Raw genomic sequence first — 20,385 nt, forward strand, 5'->3', positions numbered from 1 at the left:
TTCTTTTAGCATAATGTTATCAAAGTTCATTCATGTTTTAGCGTCTATCAGTACTTCACTTCTTTTTATTAACAAATAACATTCCATTGTACAGATATATCACTTTTTATTTATCCAATCAGTTGACGGACATTTGGATTGTTCTCATTTCTTAGCTATTATGAACAATGCTGCTGTGAACATTTGTATAGATGTTTGTGTGTGGACATGTTTCCATTTCTTGAGTATATACTGAGGAGTGGAATTACTGGACCATACCATAACTTTATGTTTAACAATTTGAGGAACTACAGACTGTTTTCAAAAGCAGCTGAATCACACGTCTTCGCCAACACTTGTAATTATCTGTAGTTTTTATTCTAGTCATCACAGTAGGTGTAAGGTGGACTCTCACTGTGATTTTTACTTGCAATTCTCTGATAGCTAAAGATGTTGAGTATCTTTTTATATGTTTATTGACCATTTGTATATCTCCTTTGGAGAAATGTCTACTCAGATCCTTTGACAATTTTTAATACAATTATTTGTCTTTTTATCATTGAGTTGTAATAGTTCTTTATATTTTCTGGATACTCGCCCCTTATCAGACATATCATGTGCGAAAACTTTCTCCCATTCTGTGGGCTGCCTAAAAATCATTGAGATTTCATTCCCACTATAATCCATATAAAACATACATGAATAAGGACTAGGAAATTTTACATCATACTCTTTTCTCTCTGAAACGATATTTCATCCCTCTTTTCCCTCAGAATTTCATACTAACATATTTATGCTTGAAAGTCTTCTGATTTTTTAATTCTCTATTGTACTTCTCTGCAACAAAGAGTTTCATGTATACTTAAAAAATTTTTAAATGCCTTTGATCCCCTGTGACCACAAAACTCTAAGCTTTAATGTTTTTCTTCTGGATTCAGTTATTATAATTATTTTTATATTTTTTGTGGTTTTATTATAATTACTTATAATTATTGTATAATTATTAATAGGACACAGTAAGCATAATATTTACCATGATAAATACTTATTAAGTATAAGGAATAAATTTCATTGGTAATGCATTGCTTAATAAGGTGAATGGGATTGGGGAAAATTAAAAGGCATTAAGATTCACCTGACATCAAAACTATGAACTGGTCCTTTGTTTGATGATCAGGGCTTTGAAAATCTTAGATCAATATGCCAATAGTAAGATTAGAGATGGAGGAGAGTGTTTTTTGTAAAATAGAAGGCTATAGTAGAAGAAAAGGTGAGAAAGAAGATTCTGCATCATGCCCAGACCATGGGTGTGTTTTCAGGGAGAGGAGTTTCCCAAAAGAATACATCAGAAGTTAAGGATCTGGAAAGAGATTACCTGGATAGTTTTATCCAGGCCTACATACCTCTTGGAAAGTCTTTTCGTAAGTGTACACGTAACCCAGTTGGGAGACAGCTGCATTAGAGGGTCTTGTGCTCCTTCGGATGACTATGCATAATAAATACTTATTATATACACAAAGTCTCTCTTTGCTAACACCTCTTTCTATACAGGACAGAAGTGGTACCTTAGGTGGAGAACGCAGCTTACTGTCTCCAGTATTTCTTAATAAAATACGATGGGTCAAAGCAGTCAAGATAATTCAAATAATCAAGAAGGTTTATGTTAAGCAGTTGGTAAGAAAAGATCCAAATGCTGATTAATTTTATGTAATTTTCTTTTACTCTAAAGTTTGATGGCTTCAAATCAGTTGCTACACTAGACAGCAACATATAATAAGCCTAAAATAGCTACTTTTAAAATCAGGCTTAAGTTGACAAGAGCTTATGAGTAGATTAATATTGCTTACACTCGTCTAAACGTCACTTTGACAAACTACATGTTTGTCTTGATGACATCTCCCCCAGGCATATGGCGCTTCCATTAACTCTGGTGTTATCTTTGCAGCAGGAGAATATGCCTAATTGTTTTCAGAATATTCATAATTTACAAGGCCTCTCGTTGGTCATGATTCATAATTGCTTATAATATTAAGGGGAAAGATCCCTACACAGATGCTATCCAGTGTGTGGGGTTTTTTTATTATTATTATTAATTTCAAAGAACAAACTGTTCTCTTTGAGGCAAACATTTAACAGTCATGATCCAAATTTTAGATGAAAATGTTACCTTATAAAGTGTAACACAAAAAAGGTGTCAGGCTGAATTTTATCATGGCAACCTTGGGCAACTGAGAGAAACTGCAAATATGAAGTCAAAGAAGAATATAAATTCATGATATTCAAAACAATTCCATTCAACAAGTATTTAATAATAACTCTCCTTGCATAATACTCTATGATAAACATACGCAAGATAAACACACTTCAGCCCTTGATTCTATCACCTAACTGGCAACATGAAATACACAAAGAATGTGAGGATTATAAGGGGATGTGTGATCCAAATATCCATCCCCAAACTTAGGTCATCATAATGCAGAGCTATCCTCTGGGGAACGGATGACTCATAAAATCAGTTCCACGGTCATATTCCTCCCCATCCACCTTTCCTGCAGCGACACAAAAATTCAAACAAATCAACTACAAATCTTGCCAAATAGACAATCTTTCATGAGATTAATTAAAGTAACTTTGGAAAACTGCCTGTCACACACAAGACCACAGAAAATGAGGATCTCGAGATCCTCTTTATAATTAACAAAGATTTTTAAATCTACAAGTTTACAGATGCTTTAAAAAGGAATGAAATGACTATCAACTTTTTTTTTTTTTTTGGCCACACCACGCGGCTTGCAGGATCTTAGTTCCCCGACCAGGGATCGAACCCGGGCCCCTGCCAGTGGAAGCTCGGAGTCCTAACCAGTGGACCGCCAGGGAATTCCCAATATCAAATTTTTTAATCCCCTGGAAAAATATAAATAAATAAATAGGACCCTCTTTATGATTATACGTAAACAAAAGGTAGCATATGTGTTATACAATTTCAGAAATGATTATTCCCAAAAACCTTAATTCGTTTCTTTTTTTTCTAATTATTAGCACATTTTTTCTAATTAGTTGCAAATAAAAACTAGAATGAACTTATTCTTATGATTATCAGTTAATTTCCTAAAAGCCCAAATCCCAATCAAGCCTTATATGCATAGTAATCATGAAATGTTGTTCTTCATTGTAAGTGGATTCACCTTCAGTAAACTTTTTCCAGTGCCAATCATCCTTGAGCCTCCTATATCTTTCTAGTTCCAATTAATGAGCAACATTCTAGCCAGATCTAAGCCTACTCCAATTATCTGTGCTTAAAGGGGTTTTCTGCTGTGGAACCTGCTGCCATCTTTCTCCAATTCAGTCCCAGGAGCCCTTCCTGGCACCAAGTGTATGCTGTGTACTCCTCCCCTCCCCAACATTGGCCTTTGTGCCCGGTGGCCCATGCAACCCAACCACTGAACAAGACACACAAGCCTCCCCAGACCGTGAGTCTTCATGGATTCCGTTGTTAATCACTCTGGAGTAGACAAATGTATAATTGTCAAAAATTCTTACAACAGCAGACCCTGGTCTAAGAATCTTAAATTCTTCCTGGAAAGATAAAACATATCCTACTTTTATTCACTTGACATACTTGAACTTTAATTCATAAAACTGCCCCCCTACCACCACTACCAGCACTCTCCACCCCTTCACACCTCAGCACTTTGCTAATCCCTTTCTCCAAGGTGGTCTGTCTTCCCAAACTAAAACAGCAAGGGAAACAAAACAGTGGGTCTCAGGTAGGCACTCTGCCTTTCTGAGGAGCTCCAGGCAAGAAGTCACCAAGTAAGCTAGGGCATTTTACCACATGTTCAGTAATTCACAAATCATTTACCACAACTTGTAGGATGCACAGCATCTAGTGAATTCAGAGATGTTAAATGAGCAGCTTGGAGAAATAAGCCAAAGCCAGAATATAAGAATCCTTGATTCCATGATGTTCCCATAAGAATAGGGATTTTTGACCCTACCAGACCAGAGCCACATTCTGATAGCAACCTTCGGAATCCATAGACACAGTACACACAGAGAAAGAGAGAAAACTGTAGTATAAAGGCAAATAAAGAAGAGTAGTTTTTACCATCTTTCATATGTGTAAATTATGTGTATACATATTTTAAGATGCAAATAGGCATGACTACACTAAATTATTTAATGATGTAAGATACTTGCAACTATATTTAATGAGTAAATTTGAATTTAAAAAAAGTAAAATTCATTCACCGGACTGTTCAACACTTTTTATTGGATATTTTAAAATAAAGGCAAAGTGTGTTTGGGGGGATGTATTCATAATCATATGTTGCCCACAATGTGTACTGGTACAATTCAAATACCACAAGCAGCACTGCTACAGGTGAAGGGATTTGCCAAAATGGTGGACATGTCTTTGAAAAGTTACCAATAAATCAAAGTACAACTTTTGAAGTATTCAGCAGTCACATTTCTGAAAATTTCAGAATATATTAAAACTAGGTCAAAGAATTTTTTTGTATGTTAAATGGGGTTAGGTTTTTGGCTCAGATAATTATAGACAGATATTTCACCAACCGAACCTCCAATAGGGACATTCTAAGATTTTGCAGGATGCACAGGATAAGCTTTCACTTGTTTGGTATTGTTCTGTATACTACAGAATGTCTAGCACCTCTGGTCCTCCACCCACCAGACACCAATAGCGCACTCCATTCTTTTGGACAACTGAAGTCAGTTCCCACCAATTTCCAAAACACTACTTGAGGAAGCAGTACCCCTCCCACTGAGACCCACTGAATAAAGCTGTTCGAAAAGTACTGGCTGGGGACTAACAGGCACCAGACCCAGTGCGAGGCACTAGGGACAAAGTGGTGAAAAAAACAGAGCTTAGAGCATAGTGGAGAAAGTGACATTAAACAACACCCAAGGGCTTCCCTGGTGGCGCAGTGGTTAAGAATCCACCTGCCAATGCAGGGGACACGGGTTCGAGCCCTGGTCCAGGAAGATCCCACATGCCGCGGAGCAACTAAGCCCATGCGCCACAACTACTAAGCCTGTGTTCTAGAGCCCATGAGCCACAACTACTGAGCCCGTGTGCCACAACTACTGAAGCCCACATGCCTAGAGTCCATGCTCCACAACAAGAGAAGCCAGCACAATGAGAAGCCCGTGCACGGCGATGAAGAGTAGCCCCAGCTCGCCACAGCTAGAGAAAGCCCGCACGCAGCAACGAAGACCCAACGCAGCCAAAAATAAAATAATTAATTAAATAAATAAATTTATTTTTCAAAAAAACCCAAGTAATTATGTCAATACAAAACAGTCTAAGTACTATGAAAGAAAATTAATAAACTAATAATTTAGATGGTGGGGTGGCATCTGACTTCAGAAGTCTGTGGATCAGTGGAAGTATTCTATTAACTTGGAGACATAAATAGGGTTGTCAGCTTTTTGATTTTGCCATGAAAGATCATTTTTTAAAAAATAAGAACTACCATTTACAATCACTGTGGTAACAAGAAGGCAGGAAAATTATTTCTGAATTTTAAAAAGTGGATAAAACAAGAACACTTTTAGTGTAGTGGAAAGCCTCACTCACTACATATTATTATTTTTCTCTTTTTGTTGCAGGCTAGTAAAAACTTATCAAAGATTGGCATTTTTGTGACCATAGCACAAAATCCTTGCTGCTCCAAGTGTGGTCTGTGGACCAGCAAAATCAGCATCGCCAGAAAATTTTTGAGAAATGCAAAATCTCAGGCCCCACCTCAGACCTACTGCATCAAAATCTGTTAACAAGACCCCCAGGTGACTCACATCCACATTAAAGTTTGAGAAACACTGTCCTAGAATAGATATTGACCCTCCAATGGCTGAAAATTAGCTGTATCCATCTACACTGAAGATTCAAAAATGATCTTTAACACTCGAGAACCATTTTTCTCAAAGAAGGTAACTGAAGGATCCTGGAAAAACGAGGGCACAGGATGAAATATAAAGCAGATGAGCTGGCATCCTAAGGATCAAACATCTTTCACCTTTTAAACTTGATGAAAAGTAGTGGGGGGCATGGTCAATCACAAACAACATTCACAGCTTTGCACTAGACTTCAGTAGCATGAAACAGAGTTCCCCAGCTTCCGTGCAAGAGAGCGCATCCAGGGAGTGTGCTAAATGCTGAGTCTTGTTAGGACTGCTAAGTCTTGCCATAAGACAAAGCAATTTTTATCACTAGCCGTCAACAAGTCAACCAACTGTTTAGGTAGGTTGACACATGCTACATTTTAATTCATGTTTTAGGATATTTTACCCCACAACTGGTTTTTCTAACAAAGAAAATCTCTCTAGATACATGTTAATTACTGGCAAAGACATGAGGCACAGACTCATGCCTCTTTTCTAAGCCAATTGGTTGGGAAAATAATTGCCAGTACAGTGCAGTGCTTTTTCAAGACAAAAGAAAAGTTTAAGTGTAGATCTCTGCTAACCAATAAGTTAGCTGCTAGTCACATATGGCTACTAACCACCTGAAATGTGGCTAGTCCAAACTGAAACATGCTGCAAGTATAAAATACATAAGTGGATTTTTAAAACTTACTCCCCCAAAAAGTTAAATAACACAATAATAATTTTTATACTGATGACACGTCCAAATTATAATACTTTAATATATTGGGTTAAATAACATAAAATTAAAGTTACCTATTCCTTTTACATTTTTAATGTGACTACTAAAAATTTTTCATTTTCTAGTAAATTTTAATGTGGCTTGTATTATAGTTCCACTGGATAGTACAGGTCTAGAAGCACATAAGATTTACACATGCATTGACCTTAAGTTTAAAAAAAAGTATGGAGATAACTGCAGAAAACATGTATTTAGGAGGTAGCCAAATTTAAAAGGGACAGAAAGTGTTCAGCAGATCTTTTTATTTTAACAACTGCTGAGCAAGAGAGCCCTTTCTGAAATGGCGGGGGGAGGTCCCTGGATTTACATCCAAAAAAGAGAGAAATAAAAATAATATTTAATAAAAATAGAGAAAGTATTAATATTTAATAAAAATAGAGAAAGGGGAGGAGTTCATACAAACTGAAGCGCAATCCCAGTGATGATGAGTTCTCTCAGAGTCTAGGAATGCAGAGGAGTGGAAAAGATAAACAAATTCCATTGACAAGAGCCAATAATTTCCTGGCCTGAGACACGCAAATCACTAAACTTTCCCACCCCTACATGGGGAAGGTAAAACCACAATCTCAGTACTTGAGTCAGATCAGGAAAGGTGCTACATGTGGAGCACAGCCAGGGGCTGACCAAGTTGGTTTGCAGAGATGACACTATAAATGGAAGTGAACTCACACTTGTTCTTCCGTTGTACAAAGAAAAACAGAAAAACTTCCATGAGCTTAAAAAGTAGATCCAAACCTTACTTTTTTTAACACGAAGACCTTACATACCTGCGTTAAAACAGCATCCCCAACAACTGGAAAACGGTGCTGGTCGGTTAGTTCAGGGACAAGGCTACGAATATGAAACAAGCAAAGGAGCTGAAACCGTCTCCAATCTGGGCAGATTCCTCTCATTCCTGTCTCGGGAACAATCCCATCACTTAGGAAATCTGGATCTCTGCCAACATGCTGCTTGTGCAGTCGGCTGGGGGATGGGGGAGGAGGGTGGAAATGTCTGGGCAGCTGGCTTTTATCACAAAGCCTTCTCTCTTTGAAAGGCTTACAATGAATTTCCTAGACATGATATAACACAATATTTTAAGGGTTTAGTAGTACAAAAATATCACATTCAAAAAAATATGTGTCCAAGGTATAAGAGGCCAATAACTACATAAACAGAGTCTGATGCAAATATTAAAACACTGTATTCCAGCGGTTTTTAAATTCCTTTCATTAGGCTTAACCTCAACACACCTATATGGGAGAAAAAGAAACTAACATATTGAGAGCTTAATAGAGGCACCAAGTACTTCCTTACCTTATCCCACTTAAGAATGACTAACTTCTGATAGGAAATTTACTGTGAGCCATTCATGTATTGAAACTCATGTGACCCTAACAACCCTATGAGGTAGGTATTATTAGTATCCCCCCGTTTCAAGATACATGGAGAGGTTAAGTATCACACAACCAAGAGGTGATGGAGTCTGGACAGGACTGCAGGTTTATGACGTCAGGCAGCTGGGCACCAGCACCCTGATTCTCACCTAACACATGAAACTGCCTCACAGCCTTCACTCTCAGATGAGGAGACTGAGTCTCAGAGAGATTAGGAGACATCTGTTCATCGTAACAAAGGGACTGCATGGTGGAGCACGGACTCGAATCCACGTCTAACGCTGAATTCTTCTCATACGCAGCTTCCTGTTTTCACCAAACCTTTGCCCCAGCTTGCAATACCGTCAGAAGGCATTTATCCCTATTCTCCAAGGGAGGGTTGCTAGCCAGGTCATCTCCCTTCTCTTCTCTTAGCCAAACTGCCAATATTCCTACTATAGGATGAGCTTTTGGCCCTTGAGGCATCTGAAAAATACAAAATAGGATTTATGCTCTTCACAGCTATGTAAAATTAAGTATTCAGGTCTATAAATCTGTCATGGAATACGGAAAATCAAATGCATTTGTCTGAATGGAGAAATTAGTGGGTGATTCATACTATTTCTCATTAATATTATAATATTCAGGAAATTAAGTACCATTTTGAAATCCACCTTATTAGAGCTTTTAGGTCACACGCCTTGCCTGATTTGATCCTAAATGCAATGTCCTTAAATCCTGACTTTCTTGGGTGAAGCAGAATAATGGGGTCAAGGTAGGAGGACAGGAAACTTTGGTTCTAGACCCAGCTCCACTGTAAGAATAGAAAATTGTGGCTTGGGGCACGGCACTCACCTTCTTGGAAGGCAATTTCCCCCTCTACAAAAGAGGGATGAAAATATTTACCTACCACCTCACAGGGCTGTTGCAAGAACTGACTGAGATAACATGTGAAATTGTTCTGTGAACTCTGAAGCCCTGCAAAATCTGTTATGAATATGCAGTGACGTTCTTGCCTGATGTTAGCCAGCAGGAGAAGGGGCTTCACGACCTCTGATGATGGCAAAGAGGGAGACAGCAGTCTGTCCCTCTAATCCCACATGCCCAATAATTCACCCTCCAGGTGAAATCATCACTGGATTTTCAGAGTCAGGAGCTGTGTTCTTAAACAACAGTGAGAGATAATAAGCACTGATTTAAATAAAAGGCTTGAGAACTCCTGGAAGGCACAACCACCACTGCAACTCTCATTCAAACAAGTCTCCAAGGGATGTCTGAGGATGCTCTAGGGGAGCTTTCATTGCTAGACCCTTTGATCAAGTGCAAGATGGGTGAAGATTTTAACCTTAAAATTACTTAAAAATGAATTGACATGCATAATGCTTAAGTGTCTTTTTTTTTTAATCTACTGGAAAAAAAAAGTAAGAAAAACAAACCTAATACCTTAAAATCTAATGTTCAGAACACTTCAGATATTCCTTTTCAGATGTTTTTATTTTCCCTCCTTGTGTCACATTATCGACATGCCCCTATCCAAGTCTATTACCAAACCTGCCAAAGAGATGCATATATGGAGAATAGCCCTTTTTTTAAAAAGGCGCAAAATAGCTAAAGATCTTCAAATTCAACTACAGTAACAGCTGCCCCTCTCTTAAAATAAAAGATGCCTAATTATTGGTATTCATGTGGTCAGACTATACCCTCAGAAGACACAGAGCCACTCTTTCAGACCACAACAGAAATCCTTTTAAGCCATTTGACATCTTGCACAGTACAGTTTTAGACCTGCACATATGTCTCAGTTAAGGGCAGAAAATTCACATGATTACAAACCCTAGAAAAAAAAAATGTTTAAGACAAAGAGGCCAAAATTTTGAAAATAAATACAGAAAAGAAACAGAATTTTTAAAAATTATAGTACAAGGAAGCCAGTGCACGAATGGCACATTACTACATTAATGATGGAAACTATGAATATTCATTGCACAATAGTCATAAATAGAATGAAGGGATACCAGAGAGTGCAGATGGGGCAAAAACTCAGAAAGCTTTCAAAAGAAAAAAAAAAAAAAGAAGAAGAAAGAAGGAAAGAAAACACATACAGCCTTAGACAATGCTATTTAAGTAAGGGTCCCTGGGTGGAAACTTTGATCTAAGATAAGATAGGACAGTAAAGAAGGAATTTCCTTTCAAAAAGGTAAATAAATAAACAGTATAAAATACCCAGAATGACAGGAAGAGCTTTCAGTAAAAACACACTCAGGGTAGTCTTTGCTTAGGATGTTTGGGATAATCACTACTAAGGTTAGTAAGTACTGCCACACCCCTTGACATCTCCAACTCCCCACTTAGAGAAGGAACAACCCCAGATAAAAATCCAATGCACTGATGTGCAATCTTGAATGTTTAATTTGTATGTATCTTGGGAATAAGGAGGAAAAACCAAAGATGCAAATAGAATTAACCCCAAAACATGTGCTCATGAATCACAGATTGTGTTTCTCCCATTACAAGCTAGAGACTTCTGGGAAAAGTTACCACACTGGACAGACAGTTGTTCTAAAGGACAGTTTCAAGATATGGACAGAGGGCCACCCTGGTGGCGCAGTGGTTGAGAGTCCGCCTGCCGATGCAGGGGATACGGGTTCATGCCCCGGTCTGGGAGGATCCCATATGCCGCGGAGCGGCTGGGCCCGTGAGCCATGGCCGCTGGGCCTGTGCATCCAGAGCCTGTGCTCCGCAACGGGAGAGGCCACAACAGTGAGAGGCCCGCATACCGCAAAAAGAAAAAAAAAAAAAAGATATGGACAGAAACCCCATAAGCTCTAGATGAGCAAAAACACTACCACACAAATGGACAGTCGTTACCTGTTTTTAAAATATGTGCACAGGTTATTCTAAATTGCTTTCTCCAAACTAACCACAGGGGCGAAAAGACATGGGTACTAAATTATTGACAACACATAACATCTGGCCTGTACTGTTTAACTGGATGAGAAAGAATCCTTCAGGCAAATGCCACAGGATGGATGGGACTGGAGGAAGCACCTACTCTAAGTAGGAAAATCCATTTGTTTGCAGCACTTTCATTTTGTTTCTCAATTAGTCCCACAGCCAAGGGCTACCCTAATACACTCTTAGCATTCATTTGCTACTTAAAAGTCACACAATTCAAGTAAATGTAATTCAATCGTCATTTAAATGCAAGGAACTTTCAGTGTTCCTTTCAGAAGGCCAACAATCCAGCAGGTCCCTTCCAGCAGCTACTTTAGCCGTGGGGAAGGGGGCTGTCTAGGTCGCCCACAGTTCTGCCACTTCACCAGCCCTGGAACCCTGGGCTGGTTGCTTAACTTCTCTAAACCTTAGTTTCCCCGTCTGTAAAAGTAGAAATACTAATGCCAATTATGGGGAAGACTAAATAATGTGCACAAAGAAAACTCATTTAAGGGTTTGTCATTCATTTTTTCAAGTCTCATCATCAATAAATGACTGGTGAGACTTCCCTGGCAGTCCAGTGGTTAAAACTCCATGCTTCCAATGCAGGGGGCGTGGGTTTGATCCCTCGTTGGGGAACTAGGATCCCGCATGCCACGCAGCAAGGCCAAAGGATTAAAAAAAAAAAAAAAGTTTGAAAAAATTTTTTTCAAAAATGATTGGTGGGCTTCCCTGGTGGCGCAGTGGTTGAGAGTCCGCTTGCCGATGCAGGGGACGCGGGTTTGTGCCCCGGTCCGGGAAGATCCCACATGCCATGGAACGGCTGGGCCCGTGAGCCACGGCCGCTGAGCCTGCGTGTCCGGAGCCTGTGCTCCGCAATGGGAGAGGCCACAACAGTGAGAGGCCCGCGTACCGCAAAAAAAAAAAAAAAAATGATTGGTGAATTCCAAAAAAGAGAGGGAGAAAGAAAAAAGAAATGTTATGTCTTAATTATGGAAATAAATTCACCAAAAAGACCAAAAATATGTTCTCTGTTTATTCTTTCAAGCAACATTTATTCAGCACGTACTAGGTGCAAAGCACTAAGCTGAACAAACGAGTATAGAGAGAGGAAGAAATGATCTCTGCCCCCAGGAACCGAACGCCCCCGTTAAGGAAATAAAAGATGATTTTAAGGACGCGAATATCTGCTCAGACAACAGGTCCCAAGATCTTGATATGAAGCGCCTTTGAGGGGATAACATACTGATGGGGAAAAAAACAAAAACAAAAAACAATTCCTCAACACATGGGCACAGGACACACAGATAGGGACAAGGGGCCTACGCCTGCCAAGACAATGAAAAGGTTCCAGGAAAAATGTTGGTAACCAAGAAAGAGAACCAAATAGACATTATCAGGAGAACCTACAGGGGAGGCATCGACCCAGAAGTGAGAAAGCACGGGATGATTTTCCTCCCTCTGTATAAGAGGTAATCATCGTAGATCTTTCTGGCAACTTCTGTCGACAGGTGCACACTGTAGATGTGATGTATGTGAGCACTGTTTCCTACTAAAACATTAGTTAAGAATGCTCACAAATGGACTTCCCTGGTGGTGCAGTGGTTAAGAATCCGCCTGCCAATGCAGGGGACACAGGTTCGAGCCCTGGTCCGGGAAGATCCCACATGCCACAGAGCAACTAAGCCCGGGCACCACAACTACTGAGCCTGCGCTCTAGAGCCCACAAGCCACAACTACTGGAGCCCGTGTGCCACAACTACTGAGCCTGCATGCCTAGAGCCCATGCTCTGCAACAAGAGAAGCCACCACAACGAGAAGCCCGTGTACCGCAAGGAAGAGCAGCCCCCGCTCACTGCAACTAGAGAAAGCCCTCACGCAGCAACAAAGACCCAACTCAGCCAAAAATAAATTAATTAATTAAAAAAAAATAATGCTCACAATGCAGAGCCTCTGACTGTCTCCTAAAATCCCATCCACCCATGGAGCTGACAAACCCCATCAGTGGACATTCCCTTTCTGCCAGATCCAGTCAACACAGGGTCATGGCAAGGCCACTGAGATGGGGGAGAAGGGGAGCAGTGGCAGGAGGAAGACTCAGCTTGGACTTTATAGTTTCCCCATCTTTAAAATGAGGAGGTTCCTAAAATTTGATCACTGGTGTTCCACGATAAAGTCAGCCATCATGTGACCTACAGACGTGTGAAGGCTCACATGGAGAGAAGCATGACACAAATGTCACTGAGCATGAGGGACGCTGGCCCGCTATGTGCCAAGTCTGTTATAGGATTTACAAGCGTTATCTGATTAATCATAATACCATTGCCAGGTACATGATCCTTGATGTACAGATAAGGAAAAGGAGGTGCACAAAGATTGTCTGGAGGGTGGGAGTGGGGAACCCCAGCTGGACTACAGGAGAAGTGAGATCCCAAAGCTCCTGTTCTTGTGTTTTCCCGCTCTCCACCCAGCTTCAGAGAGAGCTCAGGGTGGAGATGTGCAGCTACACAGCCCTGGAGGGCACACAGAGTAACAACCAGGACAGCCAGCACCAACCACTTGAAAATAAAAGGAATCTCGGGAAAAAAAAAAAAAAAAACCCAACGCATCAACCATTGAATCAAAAGTTCCTGACACTCATCCCCAAACTGGTGATGTTCGCTGATGCCCAAAATGGTGGTAGAGGTCCCACTAAAAGTTCATAAACATTTTTCAGGTTTCTAAAAATACCCTGTGCTAACGGCAACGTCTTGCAGGACACACTTGTGGCTTTCATCACAGAAACATTTAACATACAGACTTTTAAGACCAAAGGAATGTCAAGAAGATAACGAATAGAAAGGCATCTCTCTATCTTTCAAAAATAAATGTAAGAATTCCTCAATACAACTTTCAAGTCATTAAATATAATTGGCAGTTCTCTAACACAGAAGGCTTAAAAACCTCACCAACAAAACTATGACATGTCTCTGAGGACGCTTTGATTATTAAATATCTAGAGAAGTAGAAATAATCACTATCTTATGCTCATTAAATTTTTTAATTTGAAAAAACACTCATCTGAGACCTAATAAAAATGATAGCCTTCATTTAGAAAGTTACAAGCATCAAGAGGAAAAAAAAATGATAAAATCATTCCGTGTAATACTGGAAAGGAAGAGCTAAAAAAAATCATTTGCAGATGACATGATTATATACCAAGAAAACCCAAAGGAAACCTCTGAAAAATAGTGGAGCTAATACAGTTGAGTAAAATAACAAAATGCAAAATAAACATGTCAAAATCTACAGGAGCAAAGCAGAAACAAGAGAAATTCATTCTCATCCTTAGTTAGCAATTATTTTCTAAAAGATGTCTCAAAATAGCATTATTGAATAAAGAAAGCAGGTCATAAAAATTTTTTAAACTACAATACTTTACGAAGAGATCTTTGGCTTTAAAAAAAGGCTTAAACGATAGTAAGAATATCCTATATTCCGGAATGAAAAAAAAACTGTAAACTTATGAAAAGGATATATATTTGTGTGTGTGTGTGTGGTACGCGGGCCTCTCACTGCCGTGGCCTCTCCCGTTGCGGAGCACAGGCCCCGGACATGCAGGCTCAGCGGCCATGGCTCACGGGCCCAGCCGCTCCGCGGCATGTGGGATCCTCCCGGACCGGGGCACGAACCTGCTTCCCCTGCATCGGCAGGCGGACTCTCAACCACTGCGCCACCAGGGAAGCCCAAGGATATTTTTTAATAGCATTGAAAGAAAACTTCTTACTAAATGTACAACTTAAGTTTTTAAACTTCCATTTTTTATATCATCGGTATTTTTTTAACTTTTTCATTAATGACCAGGTGTTATTTTACAATGTAAAAATATATAACAGTGTTAGAATTAATAACAATAAAAATAACAAAAGTTTTCAAATGCAATCTTTGAGTTTTGAGGCTGTATTTTAATCGAATTTCCAGTTTTCTTAAACCCCTAAATATGTGTCAATTGAGTTATTAGAAATCAGTTTAACAAGACTGAGCAGCAGGCACAAAGAAACAGGGAAGAACTAAGTTTCATTTCTTTCCCTTCCTTTAGTCTCAAGATAAATGTAATTTGAAGTTTAAAAAAAAAAAGACAGGTGTTAAAACAAGGAGCAGCACATCATACTAGTCACTGGCCTCAGAGGTGAAATGCCCAATGGAAGTGGAAACCAGTTAGAGGCTCTCACATGTGAGTTAAATGGTCCCCAAGCAAACAGCAGGAAGGGCTGGCAAATACATTCATTTTAAAAGTAAATATTAACTTAATGAGCTTGCTGACCGGAAAACTGATACTGCTCTCTTGAGATTTTCACTTCCCTGCTCCTTCTCATCAAAAAAGAAAAAAAATACTAAGAAGGCACACATTCTCCTATTTCTGAGCCCACTGACAAGTCCAGGGAAGAATCTAAAAATCACTCTTTATGTCTGTGTCCGCAAAACTTCCCAACTCGACTGGCTGTAAAAGCAGAAAGACAAAGTAAATCAAACAATATACATGCCACAACTAGTCCATGAAACGCAGTAGGGAGCATAAGGAAGTTCAGGTCTTTTTTTAGGGGCTATAATTCTGCTGTCCCATTGCAGAACCAGGGCCAGTCATTATAAAGCATCTGCCTTGCTTGCCTGCCTGCCTCTTTGCCCTTCTTCTACCCTTACCTGCACCAGTCACGCACCAGAAAAGAATCAGGTCTGTCACAGTGGAAGGATGGCACAGGCAGCCACAAAGGTCACTACATTAACTGGACCCAGTGCATGGATTGTGAAAAAAGCTCAGGGCAAAAAAAGCCCAGTGGCTGGCAGCTAGACCATTTGCTTCAGAGAAGATGGAGATGACTGTCCCCACCAAGATCAAGCAGTTTCAGGAGAAAAAGGAAGAAAAAAAAAAAAAAAAGAAAACACAATGATATTGGAAGCATAAGGAAGAGGAGAAAGAAAGAAATGGTCTGTTTCTTTTCTCAGCACCCACCCTACCAATAAAAAGGAATAAGAAGCATTCAATGTCTCTCTCCATGCCCACCTACAAGCTTATTTTTTTTTCTTACTAAGATGTAACTATTGAAAAGATCTGCCTGTTTCCTCTGTATTTTTAGCCTTCACAAGCATTTCAGTTGTCACAATATGAAATAAAAATGAAGCTAGAGTCGCTTCACAGGTACGAGCTAATAATCCAAGCGTATACATAGCCAGGCTTTGAAGTAAAGAAATGAATTTCTCATCTGACACTTTCTGTTCAATATTAACTTTTTACTTTGTTTAAGGAAGGCAATGTACACCCATTGAAAGATGTCCTGACATTATGTTCTGAACATGCCACTTAAAACACATACCAGCATCACTCTCATAACGCCTCCCAGCTCCAACCAACCTGTAGGCAGGCTGGTTGGTGATCCAGGGTACCTCATCCAACAGTTAATCTTCCATAACCTTCACTATGGGCAGTGCCCTAATGTCTAACTGGAAATTTGTATTAAACGACCAAGGATCAAGCTTGTATCTCAAAACAATTCCATCCAATCCCCATCCATATACAGATAAAAATGGCAATACAAGCACAGTTTTAACATAAGCATGAAACTGAAATCTAAAATGTAAAGAGTAATTGAGAGAAGAGACCTCCTTGATCTCACACTAACCAACCACGTTCTCTTTGGGAACTTATTTAATCTGCCTGTATGGACCTCAGTTTCCTCTCTGTAAAATGAGTATAACTTGGCTCAAAAATGACATAGCTCCACTGAAGGAATCTTTTAGGTTCACTCACTCTTGTGCCTTATTAGGAAAACCGTTCATCTGTTAGAATTATTACCAAACATCAGTTGCATCTTTGTAAGAACTCTGGGTCCTTTCTCCATCTACCCGCCATACACCACACCGTACCACCCGTGTATTGTTTCTCCCTTCTCCTGGGAAGCAGCCTTGTAAAATGCCAAGCACACACTGGAGTCAGAGTGACTAGGCTGGAATCGCGGATTAATCGTCTTTCTAGCTGAAGGGCTTTGAGCAAGTCACAACTTCAATGAACCTCAATTTCCATATTATCCTTCTGTTGTTTTTCCTTTTTTCAGATGTTTCCCCCACGCAGAGGAAACATATTCTTTACAAAGCTGAGATCATACTTACGGTTGCTTTCACTTAACATTGTAATTTTTATTTTTTGCTTTTTGATATTTTATAAATTTTCTGTAATGTGCATACTTACTTTTCTTAATAGCAAATATTTAAATTATTCAGTGAAAAATATGTAATTGTGATAGGAAGGGAAAATTTTGAACCAGAAAAAAAGTCCAGGGTGATGTCAATATGCTGGGTTGCCTGAAAAAAAAAATTCAAATGGAGAGAAATGTGTGTGTGTGTGTGCACACGTGTGTGTGTATATAATAACATAAGTGAAAGAAAAGGAATGCTGTAGATACTAAAAGTGAATCACCCAAAATTGTGGTCATCCAATTAATGTCATTCACATGGGTTTTAAGATTTTTATTTTCTAATAACTGTAGAGAAAGTAATGTAAAGGCAGACTTGTGTATCTTGCAAAGTACATATTTATTTATTTTTTCCTTTTATGACCAAAGCACCTTTTTGTTGTACATGTAACACACCATTTAGATAAAGTAATGCAAACCTCTGGGGGAAAGTTCTGAGCTAAATTAGGGCACCTGGGGACAGGCCATATGTTACCAAGCCTTCTGCACACCTGAACCCCAATATCTAATGACCCAAGGATGCTCATTTATAAAATTAAATAGTCTGCCTTTTAGGAGAAGAGAATCAAGCACTGCAGAACATTCTCCACCATATTCATTTGAAGACAATATAAGAAGAGCTATAGAGCTGAAGAAGATTTAAAATAAATGAGGAACTATAACACAAAAGATGCTGTAATTCATGCCCTGAATGACTATTACTAACATACAATTTTATCTCATCAATCTTACCTCTTCTTTAACTATAATGTTTTTAATTAATGCAATTTCCATTAAAATTGAAAAATAATCATGTTACTCTTATTCATTTTTATCTGTTGTAGAATATTATCTACCTAGCCCCTTCTTTGTTAAACATTTCTTTATCACTGAGTTTTTCTTTTAGTTAAAATACCTAAAAATTAAATGTAATATTAAGAAATATACAATTGCAGAACTAGGACTATATTTTCGGAACCAAAAATGAGGATGCGTGATCTGAAATCAAGAGCTGTTCAAAAAAATTCAGACTGCATGTGATTGTACCAATATCCATCTTCAACTCACTTCTAATAGTTAGTAATAGATATGTTAGAAGAGTGGTTCTCAATCATTTTTATCATCAAACCCACTTGCAGGATATGACACACTGTCAAAAAATAACCTGTGCTAAGCTAACTGCAGCAGCAATATTCTTAAGGTGTGTGATTTGGGGTAGAGGGAAGAAACCTGCACCAAAGTCTTCATTCAGGGAGCATTTAGAAAACTTCCACCCTCCACGCTATCACTGTTTTATAGAGCGGGTGCAATTCCCTATTTTGAAAATAGTTTAAAATACAATAATGCTCTGAGGTAACTAAGTTATGGTCATAACCCAGCCTTAAGGCAAGGAACAGACTAGAGGAACATACTTCATTTTGTTTCCACCAAGACATATGTCATGGGTGATCATTTCATACTTGGTACATCACCATGGGCAAACTCTGGAATATGCCAAATTCCTGGTACTCTAACTGCAACTCAGCCCCTTTCTTTCCCACTCAAGAAAATATATCAAAACACAATTGAGAGACTGACATCAATCTGCTCTATATTTTTTTAAAGGAAATGATTTGCATACTTCAATATTTCAGCTGATGGAACACAGAGTTGTAACAATGTGTTTGACGCAGGCTAGGCTACACTGAATATAAAGATACGTTCTAGACATCACACTTTATAGACATCTCACATGAGGGTATCCATAGATTGAGAAAACACAATCAACAGATTGAAAAACACATGGAATTGACGACTCCAAGAGCCTCCCACGTTCTCGGTCCAATTCCAAGTCCCTTTCAATACTTAAAAGTCTGATTTTCCAGGCTGGAAAAAACTATCAGTGGAAAGTCAAATAAGTACTCTACCTGATACAATTTAGGCTGAGTATACAATTACATGTTGAAGCAGTTTTTTCTACTTTAACTGTATGGCCATGAAAGCCTTAAAGTTTTTCCCCACACATTCATTAGCATGCATATAAGATTTAATATCATGGAATTTAGAATTTAGAGTAGCTATTTAAAAGACACAAGAAAAAACTATTAACCTCATTATTAAAAATTAAGCATATAATGTTGCAGTGCAAGACAGTGAAACACTGTAGTAAAGAGTACTGTCATACTTTGAGATCATAAAAAATACATATTTTTAAGAAAATTCCCAGGCTCACATGCTGGGAAGGAAGGAAGGAAGGAAGGAAGGGAGGGAGGGAGGGAGGGACAGAGGGAGGGAGGGAGGGAGGAAGGAGGGGGGAAGGGAAGAGGAGAGAAAGGGAGGGAGGGAAGAGGAGATAGAGAGGGGCAGAGAGAGGAGAAGAGGAGGAGAGAGGGAATGAAAGGGAGAGACGAAGGAAGGAGGGAGGAAAAGAAAGAAGGGAGGAAGGCAGAAAAAAGTAAAAGAGAAAATAAAATTTAGAAACTAAATAAAGAATTGAAGAATAAGCAGAATCAACTTTATACATTGAAAATAAGATAGACTCAGAAGGAAAAAGTGAGTATTCCTTCAATTACTGTCTTTCCATGGGAAGAGCTCCTTCAGGAAGCCTGACATTGATGCATTCTGGAGAAATCAAGCTTGCAAAATTAAGAGCATTTTTCTGGTTCCAATTTTTGGTAACTGTGCCTTTTGTAAATTTTATGACACAGAGAATAGGAAGAGTTAAGTGTGTTTTGGACTATAAAAAAATATTTAATAGGGCTTCCCTGGTGGCGCAGTGGTTGAGAGTCCGCCTGCCGATGCAGGGGACACGGGTTCGTGCACCGGTCCGGGAAGATCCCACATGCTGCGGAGCGGCTGGGCCCGTGAGCCATGGCCGTTGAGCCTGCGCGTCCGGAGCCTGTGCTCCGCGACGGGAGAGGCCACAACAGTGAGAGGCCCGCATACCGCAAAAAAAAAAAAAAAAAAATTAATAAATGTATCCCTCAGAGAAGAATCATTTAGAAAGGAATGTCTGTCACAATGCCCTAAAGGTCATCACACTCCAGATCGAGTGGAGACCACGATTCCAGTCCTCAGAGAACTCTCACCCCTCGACTTAGCTGATTTCAATTGTCATTATGGCTCCATGAAAAATGGGCCATCTCAAACACAACCAAGCCATTTAAGGATTTGAGGATTATGAATCAGTGGCTCAATTTCAGTCAGAAGGAAAATGGGTATAATGTGCTGGATTCATCTT

The 20,385-nt window shown here is 39.3% G+C and overlaps 1 protein-coding gene across 3 annotated transcripts in view; it reads right to left on the reverse strand.

Annotated features, from left to right (window-relative positions):
* CDK14 (cyclin dependent kinase 14) overlaps positions 1-20,385 on the reverse strand; it is a 597,668-nt gene that overhangs the window by 558,672 nt on the left and 18,611 nt on the right. Inside the window, exon 1 of one of the 3 annotated variants that reach the window (XM_082631821.1) lies at positions 7,438-7,536. The exons of 1 other annotated variant lie outside the window; for it this stretch is intronic. The gene's annotated coding sequence lies outside the window, so the exon portion shown is untranslated. Of the gene's footprint in view, positions 1-7,437; positions 7,539-20,385 lie in introns of those variants that run through there. One more of the 3 variants, XM_082631822.1, reaches the window with a different exon arrangement.

Source organism: Mesoplodon mirus (genome assembly GCF_964341445.2).
Source record: "Mesoplodon mirus genome assembly, chromosome: 9".
NCBI lineage: Eukaryota > Metazoa > Chordata > Mammalia > Artiodactyla > Ziphiidae > Mesoplodon > Mesoplodon mirus.